This window comes from Formica exsecta, unplaced genomic scaffold (genome assembly GCF_003651465.1).
Source record: "Formica exsecta isolate Colony F162 unplaced genomic scaffold, ASM365146v1 scaffold21, whole genome shotgun sequence".
NCBI classification, from domain to species: Eukaryota; Metazoa; Arthropoda; class Insecta; order Hymenoptera; family Formicidae; genus Formica; species Formica exsecta.
In genome coordinates, this window is record NW_021849398.1 from 3,189,392 (window position 1) to 3,205,291 (window position 15,900).

The 15,900-nt window shown below is 39.3% G+C and overlaps 1 protein-coding gene across 2 annotated transcripts in view; it reads right to left on the reverse strand.

Annotated features, from left to right (window-relative positions):
- LOC115235084 (nephrin-like) overlaps positions 1 to 15,900 on the reverse strand; it is a 397,929-nt gene that overhangs the window by 90,135 nt on the left and 291,894 nt on the right. The window lies entirely within an intron of this gene.

Below are 15,900 nucleotides of genomic sequence, written 5' to 3' on the forward strand. Positions count from 1 at the left end.
AAGTCGCGTCGCCACGCGCACGGATACATCAAGGATAAGATATATCGGATGATATATCAGGCGAACAGCGGCTCTAAGATCCGATTACATGTCGCGTTACGTTCTTGTAACGCGAACTTACACGTTCGCCTCTCTTTCCTGACACGACCACGAGAAACGAGAAACAGGTTATCGCCAGTTATTGTCGCTGATCGCAACATCCACCAATGACGTTACGTGTCAGTCTGTCAGTCATCGCTTCGCGCAAGTATATATATATATATATATATATATATACCGTTTGCTTTTTAAAGTATCTATTAGCAAACAATCTGCTTTGGATTCTTATCTTTCGTAATAAAAATATAAATTATAAAATGAAATATTTTGAAATTATCCGTGAGTTATCATTATGAGAAATATGTAATAGACATGTAGAAGAGAACAAATAAGGAGTACAAGTAACGTATTCGTACAACGTGTGTCTAGCAGACGATAGATCCAGGTTCAAAGTATAATTTGTATTCCTAATATTTTTCTCATTTATATAATAATACCATAGACATAGTAAGATTTAGACTGCTTACGAGGTAGGCTGGCCATAAGTTGAAATATTCAAATGTTTCTCCACAGAGAAAAGGGATAGTACGAGTGTCTGTCTTTCTCTAGTATGCGCGCGCGGTTCTGTATGTATGTATAACCGGTCGTGACTCGTGACATACACATTCTCACGCCGGCGGCGTAATGCCGCTATGTTTCTCCCACTATTTTGCGTTAAAAAGAGATAGACACCCAAACTATTTACAATCTGTCTTTTTCGTTGCGGAAAACATCCCCCACTACCTCATAAACAGTCTATACCTGCTCTGTTATGTATAATACGCGTCTTTGTTTACATACTTGGCGGTATGTCAGTATGCCAGTATCATAGTGGGGAGTGCCCTACTCTAATGAAAAACACGAGAAAGACGGACCGATGCGTAGAGCATAGAGAGACGAAACGATTGTTATTATTTAGTAAGCGTTCGTACGTTGAGAAAGGTATATTATATTGTCCATCAGTAAAGTTTTTAATTTCACATTAATGTATGAGTCATAAGTTGAAATATTCAAATGTTTCTCCACAGAGAAAAGGGATAGTACGGGTGTCTGTCTTTCTCTAGTATGCGCGCGGTTCTGTATGTATGTATAACCGGTCGTGACTCGTGACATACACATTCTCACGCCGGCGGCGTAATGCCGCTATGTTTCTCCCACTATTTTGCGTTAAAAAGAGATAGACACCCAAACTATTTACAATCTGTCTTTTTCGTTGCGGAAAACATCCCCCACTACCTCATAAACAGTCTATACCTGCTCTGTTATGAATAATACGCGTCTTTGTTTACATACTTGGCGGTATGTCAGTATGCCAGTATCATAGTGGGGAGTGCCCTACTCTAATGAAAAACACGAGAAAGACGGAACGATGCGTAGAGCATAGAGAGACGAAACGATTGTTATTATTTAGTAAGCGTTCGTACGTTGAGAAAGGTATATTATATTGTCCATCAGTAAAGTTTTTAATTTCACATTAATGTATGAGTTAGAAACAGCGAATTATATCTAAGTTTCAATATATTTTTTGTTATTTTAGTAGAAAGTTCTTTAATGGGAAGTCTAAGATTCTTTGTTGCAAACAATAATTAAATTAATTAGTATGAATTTAATGATATCCCAGCTACCGATATTTTATTAGATATCATCTTTTTCAACACAAATCAAAACCTGTAAAAATAAAATCTTTCTCCTCAACAATTTTATTTTTTTTGTGATTATGTATAACATGCACTCTCACATACGTAATAGTAATTTAAAAACTTAATACGGACAAACGTCAAAGGAAAGAGATTAATTTTATTTCATTGCTCATTTCGTTACGCAAACGAACGAAGATAAGCAGAAATTGTTTTTTGTATGGATATATATCTGCAGTAATTAGTTTTAAAAAGTTGCATCGCCACGCAATGAGTTTCATGTTCAATAAGAGATCTATGTTATTGCTACCCTTATATTGGGTTAGCAATAACTTTGAGTGGTTATTTCCGACATAGGAAGTCCGTTTTACTTATAAATAACAGGACTGACGCAGGTGCGACACGAAAGGTGATTGCGTTTCGTAGATTTACCCGTCCTTTACCAAGAAACGTATACATGGTCACGTATTACTGCATATATAGCGCACAGATCGCATCTACTTTCAACTTCAATAATTTTCTAAATTATGCTTTTACGTTTCGCGGTATATACGTACTTTAATTTTAGAAAATCGACTACTGATTTGAGGGAGAAAATGTTTTATGATTTATTTATAATTAAAGTACAGAGCTGGTGAGTCGATTTTTGCAATATGTAATTAAAATACATATTACTTATTAATTAAGACTATTGGCTGCTTTAATTAAACACAATATTGAGCCGTAATTATTTTGCATTTGATGGGGATAAAATTAAATATTGAAGAAATAATAATCGTAAAATCAATACGATCAATAAATTAATTATAAATATTTAAAAGAAGATCCGATGTATTCAGGTAATTTACTTTTGCGCGAAATAACGGGGAACATTGCTGAGAAATAATTGCGATTTATCGATAAAATTCGTGCTAACCTCTCCTATCGAGATGAATTAAATATTTCCGAGATAAAATGAGAAAGAGAAAACAAACTCAATCGACGAAGATGTTGGCGTATGCAGAACAAAGAGAGAGGTCACGTGACAATTTTGCGCTCTAGAAAGCGCCGTTTCCACTAGACTTCCCGGGCATCGTCGGTCTGGGTCAGATATTGAAGGCGAGAATATTTGCGGAGGAGATGGGTCGAGCGACGCGGAAGAGGATGTCAGCGAGAACAACGCGCGCCGGAAAGCGGAAACGGGGATGTATATACGCCTCTGTCCGAGCGTATTAAAACTGCGTGAGCGAATCGCGGATGGATTTTCTTTCCAGTCTGTCAGCCGTAGAGGAAACGCCGATCCGTTCGCTCTCTTGCCCCGACGACAGTTGAATTTTTCCAAATTCCTCTCTCGATTTTTCATAGTCGATCGATAAAACAATTCGCGAGTCGAGATCCTCAACTTTGTTTTGATTGACCGAACTTATTTCCGAGAGTGTGCATAAAATAAGCTTTGGTAAAGCAGTAACAATTCCATCGATCGGCCATTACTAATTCACATTTTTCGATAACTCGCACGGGAGCTATTGATTTTGTAAAGCATTACCGTTGTAATGCCTAAGAGTGTCCGCTGGGACAGAAAATATTCGTTGAATAATAATTTTCCGAGTTTCCAAGAAAATTAATAATAATATTTTATACGAAATATTTTCCCTAAGAGAAATGATTTTTATTCTTAAAACATTCCATCACTGTACATCTTTCGGCTACTCGAGATATCTGTCTTAATAATTGTCTTATTAATTTTTTATCAGTTTCTAAAACTTGCTTGAAAATGTAGGCAAACGTATAATTAGAAGTGAATACTTTATAGCGAGAAAAATTAGCGACAGTCTATACATTTTCAAGAGAAAATATCTAGCTAACGGATATTAATATACGCGACTATATTAATTATCTTACATCTTAAAAATGCATAGAATAACATTAATTATTTTCGTTGTATATTCTTGAAAATGTATTTCTCCCTCGTTCACGGGAAGCAATGCGACGTGCAAAACAAAAGTGGCGGGCATTCTATTATCAAACTTGGCGGGGCCTTTATCTTGCTTCGTCCAATTTCTGAGTTTCTGTCATAAGAGTCATTTCTCTTCCTTACATTTTCAGAGCCCCATGAGCGATAGTTCGCACGGCGCGCATATTAGGTCTCTCGTTCCAAGTTTTGAATTTTTAAGCAGAATTTTCACTCTGTGCCGCCGTCACGGGAGGGAATATATTATGCAGTCCCTAATTTACCGTCCTAGCGCGCCTCAGCCTCGCGGAACGGAGAAACGAGTTTACGCGAAGGAACAAATGGAAGGCCATGGTGTCTATTTCATGGCGCCGCTTATTCGAGTATTCTTCACATCTGACTTTTAACGAAAAATTCGCTCGGATAAAGTGCATTGTGGTTCAATCAATTATATTTAATCAATTACATTCAATTATAAAAAGTATACATTTCGTATTTACCTTTTTTATATCTTGTCTTTGTATATCTCTGATATGAATAAATTAGAATTGAACTCCGTACCATCAAAATTTTAAACCATTTGGTATTTACTTTAGCTTAACCATTCTTTATCAGATTTTTTAATAATTTTCGAGCTCTTCGAGGTTTCCGGTGAAACTGCTTTTAATGGATTTCTGCGGCGAGATTTTGCCCATTTCAAATCTGGGACAACGTCACCGGCGTGGAAAGGTATATCGAAATTTCGCCCTGTAGATTTTTTGAGCCAGCGCGCCTCGATAGATGAAAATCCCTTTGGCGTATCCGCGTAATATAAAACACACATACACACGAGCCGGAATATCCGCGCATCGTTGCGATAGGATTTTATAGTACATTCCGAGGTGCGCATTGATTTTCTTTATTAGATTACACTAATCCAAATTCCTCTGTCAACTCGCGGAGCGTCGCAAATATTCGCACGCGCAAATCCGTCTCTCTAGAGACGAATGATTAGAACGATGTATGTAGTTAATTCCTCTGCGTCGAGGTCAATGCATCCAGAGTAGACGGAGATGCTAATTAAATTTGCAGGCAACCGAAGTGGTACTACTTCGTGCGCGCGAGTTTCTTTTTTCGGGCATTATACATTTATACACGGATAAAGGGGAGGCTTCCACCTCCCCCCTTCCTCCCTCGCACAGTCATCTTCGCGCCGCGTACTCTTCCATTTTTCTTGCGCCCGTAGTTCATAGAGTTAACGTTAACGGTGTTACCCAGCACGTCGGAAACGGGCGCGCGGATGCTTTTACCCTTACCTACCTACCTACATACTTATCCTACCCGTACATATCTCTACGTACGTGGGATCTCTAGTCTCGCGTGGTACTCCCGGTGTAAGCGTATAAAACAACGGTTTTCACGGTACCCGCTAAATTTCCCTTGGGCTGCCCGCGGTGCATTATGAGTCCTGAAGGGTGGCGGCAACTGCGGATCGTTCCTGTCGCGCATCTTGTTCCCGTGCTCTTTCCTCCCTCTTCCTACCCCGTCCCATGTTGTTACCTGCCCAGAGGGTAACAGCGCACGACAGTCGCGAATCATGCTGAAAAGCGTTTTGAAAAAAACCGAGGGCTTCTGTGACGCACCGTCTGCCTATTTGACATACTTTAGAAAAAGGAACAACGACGAGAGAGACAAAAAGAGTGTGTGTGAATAAGTCAACGAGTGAATAGCGAGTCAGTACAATCCCTTTCGTCGGCGAACAGGAATTCTTCTGAATTTCGTGTTTCATTGATGATTTTTTCAACGACGGGTGAGCATTGCACAGATTACTTTGTGAAAGTTGTAGTGCTATCGCGATGGAAACGCATTCTTTTTTGACATTTGTCTCGTAAAAATCCTTCCATTACACATCGTGGTTGATGAATATTCATTGGAAAAATTATTACAGTAGATTAGTCTCTACGCCATTATCGACGTTATATCGGAACGTTTCACCATTCCTCAAACTAATTCGAAATTGATCTTCTACAACGACGTGAAAAAAAAATTTTCATTCTATATTGCGTTGCAGGCATGTGTTGGAGTGAATTTCCGCCTCTCTCTCTACAGGAAAGAATAACATTGCGTACGTGATACTACTCGTCTCTCTGTTCTTCAGCGTGAGAGAGATAGCTTCTTTTTTTTTCCTCCCCGGGGATCCAATTTCGGAAAGTTGTTACACGGCATGTAGCAAACTAGCTCGCGAATTTCGAAAATCGCAATTCTGATGATTAATCTTCGAACACCTGGAATAACGCGCCGAGATGCGCCATTCTGCGGCACGAACCGCGTAAAAATATATTTCACGTACAAAAAATATTCTTAACAGTTTATTTTAGATATAAACCAAAAACACGAGGTATTGTTATAGAAATATTTAAAACATGATATATAAAATTCTATTTTGCAACTCGGTCGTTTCTGAAACATGTGTACGCGAAATATCGGTTAGCTGTGTAAATGTGACGTTGTTGTTGTCGTCGTAGATGGTATTATTAAAGACACACGCGTGTTACATCAAAGTAACGATTCTTTTGGAGAATTCCATCGGGAGAAGTGTGCTTCGCCAGCACGGATATTTACCGTGTAACGTGCCCCACCGAGAGGAAAGTGATATCGTCGACGCAGCGGAAAAGCCGCGCTTTATGAAATGCTGCTGAATCGACGCTGCGGTTTCCGTGTACCTGGCGCATGGGTTTACACAAGTTTCGGTGCACTTCGGGAGGAAATGGATAACAAGGAAAGGTTGTCAGCGAAAATCCGAATGGACCGAGAAACAAAATCGATCGCGAACGATGAAAATTCTACGCGCCACGATCGCGCAAAAAATCTCCCGTTCGAATCGTTTCCGGCCTACATCAGAAAAAAAAGAGATTGTGAAAATAAAATTATTCATAGATTCCGGATAAATTTGTCAAAGGGAATTCCATTTCTGAAATGGATTTTATATGCATATATCATTACAGGTATATCCTGCATAGTTATAATATAGTCGGAGCGTTAATTAACAAGGGTTTCAATTTGCACAGTAGTTTCCAAAGCATTAAAGCAGTAACAACGCAAATTAAGGGCTATCTGCAAGCTAACGATCGACGTACAATGTGTATGTAACTTGGAATTTAGTAATAGTGGCAAGAGATAATATATAATATATGGTGTATATGTGTGCCTGATGTATCAAACTGAAAAAGATTTAAAAACACAGAAGAAACTTTCTCTCTCTCTCTCTCTCTATTTCTGATTAATTTTTTAAAATCGTTGGTCACATATGTGACAAATTTAATTAAAAGCCATTATTATCGCACGCAACTTTGTACACACAATCAGATAATAAAACTTGGCACAATAATACTTGTACTGTAATGTTTTCCGGACACTTTACGATTGCTGATTACTTAATCGCGCGATAGCGCCGTTTCGGTCTTTACGTCGCGAGGGGAAGAGATGGGTAAGAGGGACAAGATACGCGAATAGCTCGCCGATAAGGAATACGGGAATACAACGACCGCGCTGCCAAAGCTAGAGGCCGGAAATCAGTGTTACGGCTACCCTCGTCCGGGCAAGCCTCGCGCAGAAATAACCCAAACGGGTATCCGGCTAAGCCGATAATCCGCGGGTCAGACAGTGTCGAGAAGCCATACAACTTTGCTTAGACCCGCCCTCGTCCCTTGCGCCCTTATCCTACTACCGTTCGTAGGAAACGTGCGGTTAGCCTGGGAGCTACCGTTTCTGCGCTTTGACTACCGCCACACCTCGTAGAAATCAATTTACTCTCGGGCGATTCTACGGGATCAGCGGGGAAAGATCGCTGCTACGCGAAGGCAAGGATTAGGAAGAATAAATACGAAAACCGCGCGGAGTCTTCAGTAATCGGAGACACGTCGATATCGCGGCTTGCTAGTTCAACCGTAGCTAAGCGACAAAGTTAAACTGAGCGTAGTTTCACGATAGAAGACGATTGACAAGTACAATATTCGGCTATCGAAGGTTCATTTAACTTTCAAATCAGTTTTGTCTTCCATGGTTACACTTTAACGAAATCTAAAATTATTATTCGTACAATCGTTTCATTGTTTTCTTTTTTGTTTATTATAGAAAAGGCAGGAATCGCATTATCTTGAATAGGAGAGATAAAATTCTTTTTCGTTAAATAAAATTATTATAAAATTTTCGTTATTAATTAAACTCAAATCCGGAAATTAAACACACAAATTACAGATTAAAGTAAAGCCTGGGAAATCTAAAATTACTTTTGCATTTCTAATGTTAACTTAAATGCGACATCGACATATCGATCACGCTGATCGCCGAGAATCCAATCGATTTGTTTCTCCAATCAAACAGCCGAACAACTCCCTCGTCCCGATCGTTCGCTCGCGAGGAGAGACAGCATCCGGAAACGGGAAAACTGCGAGACCGTGCTCAATCGAGATTAACCGCCGAGATAACCCTGCGTCAAGATTGTCAGGAATGAGCGTCACGTGTCAGCTGTCGAGCTGTCACGTATTACACGAGAGAAGAAGAAAGAGAGATCATTTTCCTTCGCTCGGATCTGTCGAAATCATCAGATCACTTCGGTCAGAGCGTTCAAATAATAAAATCGGAAACATCAACTCGCGTGCGCGCGTGTATGTGTGTGTGCGCGCGCATATATACATCCACATGTGTGCGGAGGCGAAGATATACGTTGTTCCGAGCGCGCAATATCGTCGAGTTTTAGGGTTTTCGCAGCTGTGACAATGGCTGTCCGCAAGAACGGTACCACACGATTTTCCCCAAAACTCTCGCCAATATCACCATAACCATAATTCCACGATTCCATTGGGAACTTTTTTCCATTCGTGCCGCGTGGCTCTCGCTACTGGTTCACCGTTGTCCCTCGTTGTCGTCCTTACTCTGGGGACACGTGCGGAACTTTTTGCGAACAAGGCAATCACCATAATGTGGCGTTCTTTTCGCGGTAGCCAAAATTATTTTGCAAACTTTATTGTCTTTTTTTTCCGATAATCATCGTATCACTCGAATTTTGCGGTACAAATGATGTATAATATCGTTCTCTCAACTTCGCCAAGTGATTATTTTGTATAAATAATGAAGCGATATTTTGATTCACAAAAAGAGATCAAAAAAAGAAACTAGATTGTTTTATAAATTTAATAAAAGTTCCATTTGCATCGGAACATGATAATGTAAATAAAAGTATGATTACATGTGTAACGAGAGTTTATGCCCTCGTATTTGACAAGCAGAATCTCAGTACAGTCGCTTTGTGTCGTTCATTCTCTCTGATCTTTACCACACACACACACACATATATATATATATATATGAAATATTCGTCTTAAATTCAGATATCTAACGGTGGCGGTTTCACCGTAAGCGACCGAGTGTGTGTTCAGCGTCATGCTTTTTGCAATCTGGTTTCCTCTCGCTCGATACTCCACTTCAAAGCGTAATGTTTAGCCGCTCTTAATCGTAGCTCCGGTACTTTGTTGAAGGAAAATGTGAGACGAGAGAGAAAAGGGGACAAAGGAAGACACAGTCACACAGTATCTTGCAGATTGATAGACACACCTTGTTTCGGTGACACCTGACTGAAACGAATAACACGCTCAGAACGTGACACAGGGAGAGATATACTAAGTCCTACCGCTTAGAAAAACAAGCTAGAATCTTGTTAAAACAAGATCTCGTAACGTTAGACTAGGGAACACTTTAGTGATTTTACAGTTTTATTTTATATTGCGCTTTATCTACGAAAATATATATAAATTTCTAGCATAAAAATCTCTAACACTACTTAAACGTGTGTGTATTTAGTTTGTTTATCAAATTTTGAAACACGATTTTTATACATATTTTGTCCTCGTCTTCTCATTTAATACTGTAACCTTTGTAGTCTATTTTCTACAACATATTTTTTATGTCATTATTATTTTACTTTGTTTCATTATCACGACAGAATGCATCTTGAAGAAATTATTTGTTAAAGTTAGTACCTAACTCATCTCTCATCTCTTCTCTTTCGCTTTATATTATTATTATTTTAATCATCTCCCGCGACATATTTTAATCATCATCTCGTTCAGGAGATATAACATGTTGCGTGTACGGCAGCTGTTTTTGTTTCTTTATTTGTTTTGGTCCGCTACTCCACATCAAAGCCCGTAGCTCGGACAATTTCGACCAACCTTGTCGTTTACGCGTCGAGTTTACTCGAGGGAAATGTGATGGAGAAAGCGGTGCGTAAAATACATCCGTTACCCGTTGATCCACTATGCAAAAGCCTACGAACCTACAACGCCGCAAATTGTCGTGCTTGTTTTCGCACAGCACACATTGGGTTCAAACCTGACCTGTGATTCTCGTAAATTAGAAACTCTTCAAGAAACAAAGAACATACTGTACACCGACATTTCAATTAATGGAAGAATAATTCAGGAAGCTGATTCGAGAAGAAATACAAAATAAAATAGTAACGACATAAAAATGTGTTGCAGAAAAAAAGATTCAAAAAATATTCCTATGCATTTAAAATACTAAATAAATCTTTGAATTTTTTATCCACGCACATAAAATATGTTATATTATTATTTTATAAAAAGAAGTACATGTGTGTAAAAAACATGTTAAAATTTTATTAGCCACTGAAAATATAATATTAGTAAAATGAAATATATGCTTTTATATCCTAATCGATAAAATTGTCCAACAAAAAAAATTTGTGAAATTTTTTTTTTAGTTTTATATCTCTCACATTGCAGTTTTCTTTAAGGCTTTAGTGAATATGATATGTAAAAGCCAGAAATCTCGATAGAAGTGTACGCAAAAATCGAACGCTCTTGAGAGCGTGTCGATCTGGTTTCTGTGTTCGCATTTTCCAAGGAGAATAATGGATCGTGAGGTTTTCCGAGTGAGTTTACGGGAGATTCATACTCAATTCACCGTCGATAAGCTCACTCGTAAAGATAAAGACGGAGATACTAGAAAAATACTCGAGGGACTCAGGATGCTTTCAGGATAGACAAGGCAATACGATTTCAAGTGAAATGCTTTTGTTTTAGAGTAAAAAAAGAAAAAGGAACGCGAATGCACTTAATACAGCATTCTATTTTTCATGGCTCCTCCAGATACTCGGTCTTTTTAGCATTAATAATTGTCGAATGGAAATATGCAAAAGCGATGTAAAGCGTTAAGAAAATGACTTGGAATAAAATAAAGAAAATAAAAGATTTCATATAACAGAAAGTGCAATTATTTATACAATGAAAAGGAAATAATTAAAAGTACTAAGAGTACAAAATTAAATGTATATTAAGAGTAATAAATCTGGACCGAAATTTGATGAAATTGATCAACAACTTGTTATAAATATTTCACAGAAATGTATATTATAAAAGCACGATTTGCTATTTTATTTCGCTCTTTACCTCCTTTTGCTATTTGAATGGTGGGTTTTTGATGTAAGCTCGCCGTCTAATGAGTAACAAAGTTATTTATCGTTTACGACGTTTCTTCTATCGGTGTGAAAAATCTGCTCTTCCCGCACTTCTCGCACTCGCTTTCGTGTACATTTGGCCCTTTGTCTGGCACGAAGTGCCGGCTGTTGCACGTACTCACACTTTTTCCGTTCTCCCCTTGTTCACGAGTATTCTCTTAGGTTCCGGAGATTTTCTGCACCGGAACACGAGGTTAAGGGCGAAGGGCGAAAATGCCGTTAATGGCATCGTTAAGGGTCTCATTAACGTTCTCGCGAGGGACGGATAACGACGAAGTAATTAAAATTCAACTTCTTATAAAACCGGCTCGTCACTTTTTTCTTTCAAACAGCAGCACGCGGTTCTTTCTTCATTATTTAAGATCCTATTAACGACGTTAGGTTAATATCGACATGCAAAAGAAACTTGATGCAATTACTTTATCTTCTTACGCTCTTATATCGCATGTTTAGTTGCAATTAATGCAATTAATAACAATATTTAAAAAAATATAATTATTCTTTTAATTATTGGAAAGAAATAATGGAAACTATTTCATCGTTGAATTTCGTTGAACATTTCACCATTGAATTTCTCAGACCGCCTACGGCTACAAACGACGTTCAATAATGAGTAACCATTTGCCTTCGCTTTAGCGCGATTTTTCGTTTGGAATTACTTACGAACCGAATCGAAGTTCACTCTCGATAGGGCGAAAGATAAATGCCACGGGAAATGTCGGGAGAGGAAGGGAAAGAAAGAGGAAGGATGATGAATAAAAGGGAGGGAACGGGTGGAAGCTGCCAGGTCGTAACTATGAAACGATCTCACCCGAGGGAACGTCCTGCGCCGTATGTCCTCTGCATACAAATACCTTTCCTATAGCCGTTCAGCGAGGCTATCAGGGTTACCGCAGAGAACGGAAGACTGGCTTGCCAATTTTAAAGGGCCGTTTGTGAATGATGTACAACGTCTGCGCGTGTCTAGCTGTTCATTCGACGGTACGTATCGACATATGTATGTATAACTGAGAGATACCGTATCGGCAACAAAAACGTATCTCGTGTATACGAATCAGATTGTTTACGGTGGAAAGCGCTGTAATGGTTTCGTGTAGTTTATTGTCAAGAGTAGACCGTTCCTGTCTCTCTATCCCAGAAAATAACGGAAAATGAATCAAATTCGTTCTTGATATCGGATTTAAATCGATTATACGCGTTTCTCGTTTAGTTCTTAATTTCTCGATTATATTAAGGCAGAATATGATGGAATATTAAATTGAATTTTTATATACTTGCATCGCAATTGTATGACATAATAGGAAACTAACATAAGAGATTTGCTTAATTATTCGATATCCATAACTAAATTGAATTATTCTTAAATGAAAAGGTAAACACAAATAACAGTGCACATTGTAAATTACTTTGTTTCGCCGACAAACAATTATCTTCTTAATGCCGCGTAAATATGTGACGCAAAATTTTGCCTAATTGGAATATAATCTGTATGCGTTAATTAGAGACAAAAATGCTCTGATGAAAGATGCATTATATGTATTCGCGAATGCATTATCAAGCTAATGCGAAAATTAATACCTATGCGGTTATCGTGTACCAGTTTAATAATTGTAATGATAAAAGCGAACAATTCTGATACGTTTACGTTAATGATTCGTGTCGAAAATATTCCGTTGCGATATTACCCACAGATTTAATGTTTAATTTGGCAGCTTTTCGGATTATTTGAGCCACCACGTAACATCCGTTCTGTTATGCTGTCATAAAATTCAACGTCCCGGCGAGGGACCCCGCGTCTCACAATTTTGTTAACTTACTAATTAAAGCTGGCGCTTGATCGCAGTTGGTTTCGCTAGATGTACGCGTCGCTACGTTAAATTTAATTAAGGCGCATACGTTAATTTATGCATGTACTCATGGGACGCGTACTTCGATTTTATAGATTTTGTTGTGACGCGGATTAAACACGCGGCTAATAATAATAATAATAATAATTCGTAATTGACATCGATAATGAGATACGATAACGTTGCCCATAAATTCGTCCGTATCGTATTTTGATAACAACGATCGATCCATATTTTTACTCCAATTTCGTCGCGTAATCAATTACGGGGCGTATAAAACAGCCAGCTGCTCCCGCGAATGTACGGCTGCATCAGCTGCACCTGCATTCGCCTCTTTAGATGTCGTATCATATAGCTGCTGCGACGCATTAGATCGCCGTGGAAACTCTCAATAAGAGCGACGTGCACTTTCCCGCAACGGGCCCGGGAGGCCGGGGAGGAGACGCGAAACGTCTTGCGGTTAGTTTCGAGGCGTTTCAGGGTTGAAGTTCCCCAGCGCTCGCGAGCGCGCGATATTCACGACGGGGCGCGCGCAGAGCACTCAAAAAGTTTAGCGAGGAACAGACGGATGGTGAGGGAGGGGAGGTGGGGGGGGGGGGTGGCGCGGACGTTCACAAAGTGAAAACGGTATTTCCGAAAGCGATTAGAGTTTTGTGAGAGACGGCACGAATTCCGGCCGGTATAATTACAGCCGTCGTTGCACGACTTCTCTAAGGCGTGCACGAGCCGCGTTCTTTTTACGTAACTCGGTAATGCAAATTTCGCCCTAGGGCAATTTACGATTAGCGCACGTACGAGGTAATCGCGCGCGATCGATAATCTCGATTCGTTTGTGTCGACGTTAGACGGTAGGACGGTAGGACACGCTTGATCTCCCGTGATACCTGACGTGTGGGCTTTACGCGCGACAGGGCATTAAAATATCGGCAGTCTGGTTTACGATCGGCAGCGGCGCTTTTATCGGGTGAACGCATTGGAACGTTGGGGGATGATTGGCCCTTATGCAGCCGGGACGACGTACGGGAAGTTTGAAGCACGTCGAACTTTCCGAACTATCAGCACTTAGACGATAATTCTCTTGAGGGACGAAGACCGCTCTTAGCGCGCCGCGCGACCCTGCCTTCGTGAAAATTAATTACCCTCGTCGATCGCTTTTCATTCTCTCTTTCACCCTGTTCGTGCCTCGGCTGGTCCCCCGCTCCCTTTTCACCTTCACCGATGCACGAAACCTACCGTCGCGTCGGCACCGGCGACGCTGTATATATGCGGGTGACAAGAAGACGGGTGAAAGAAAGACGGGGAGAGGAGGGAAGGAGGGAAGAAAGCCAAAGGCAAAGTAAAAATAAAAAAATGACTCGCCTATATACAAAACACAGCGTGTGCGAGAAATCAGAGTAGTTTCATGAAAGCCAACGAATTCTATACCGGCGCGACATTCCACAATTTCCACGTACTTGGCGCGTTTCGCGTTCTTCGAGTAATTATTCGCGCATAATTGTTCCGTCCCGACCATATATATATTGTGTACATGCGCCCCCCGCTGTAACACGTGTACGTATATATGAGGGCACTTGAATATGTATAACTGTAGGGTCGAGGAAGTTAAACGCGTTAAATGTCCCAGACACGCTACGCACGATCGAGTATTATAACGATTGTACGTAAATTACCGGACTCTTTATACGACTGAATACTATTAAATCATTTTTGCCGACTTGATCTTTGAAGGAGAAATCATAGTTGACACAGAGATCTAAAAAAAGTAGGTACTACTTTGTGTGCGCGTCTTGTTTCTTTCGTGTTGCTTCTATCGCCTATTGTGTTGCATTCTTTAGCAACACAATGCGCTTTGTTAAAAATAAATCGCATCAGAGTCAGACTTCGTTGCACAAGGGAAACGACAGTTCGGAACGTTGTTAACGAGAATGGAAGTCTAAAATAACACGTTACAAATCACGTTATTATATTAGAATGTTCTAGCTTCCGCTTCTAAGCAAATCAAATTATTTAGTTTATTACTTATTTTCGAAAGATTTCTTTATTTTAAGAAGGTTTCTTGACCCCATATCTTTAAGTCAACAGGGCGACACAAATCATTTTGCTATCTCAAATATACATTTTAACATATATATCTCGATATATTCACCTTACTTTGAAAACAAAGTGATTCAGTCGCTATTTCGAACACATATCAAAACATAGAAAAAAGATGGAATCATCCGGTGAGAAATAATTTACAAATTTACAGACAAAAAGCGTTTACTTGAAATAGAACATGACAAAAAATAGTTTGATCTCTCGCATGGTTATCTGCATCTTGTAAAATTAAATTTTGGCGATTCACATGCCATCAAGATTGGATCGATTTATGGTGCTCGGGGATATTTGGGGCACGTGGTCTGTCGCTGGCGAATTCTAATATATACGTGCCGAGGGTGTCCTCTGTCCAGTCAAGAATTCTCGTCACGCGGTAGAAGACTGGACCCGCTGGAAACAATAACCTCGATTTTATGTAATTTCTCTTTCGAGGGGCAGTTTGGAATTTTATATAACAAATATTGTTTTTATCCACATCTGCCCTTCTCGTTTCATCAGCGCAGTTCTACCTTTTCCCCGTAGTTCGTTTTCCGATATAATATAGAATGCGGTCAAAAATATGTGCAATCGAGAATGGGATCATTTCTTGTACAAAAATAAATCAAAGGTGTAAAATAAAATTGTTTTATACACGGCAAATTATTTTTATTTTTTGAAAAAAATTGGTTTTGGAGTTAATACATTTATGTTTCTTGAATAATCTTTAACGATTTTGTGTCAAATATCATTGAATTCATCTCGATGGCAGTTAATATATATATTATATATATAATATATGTATATCATATATATTTT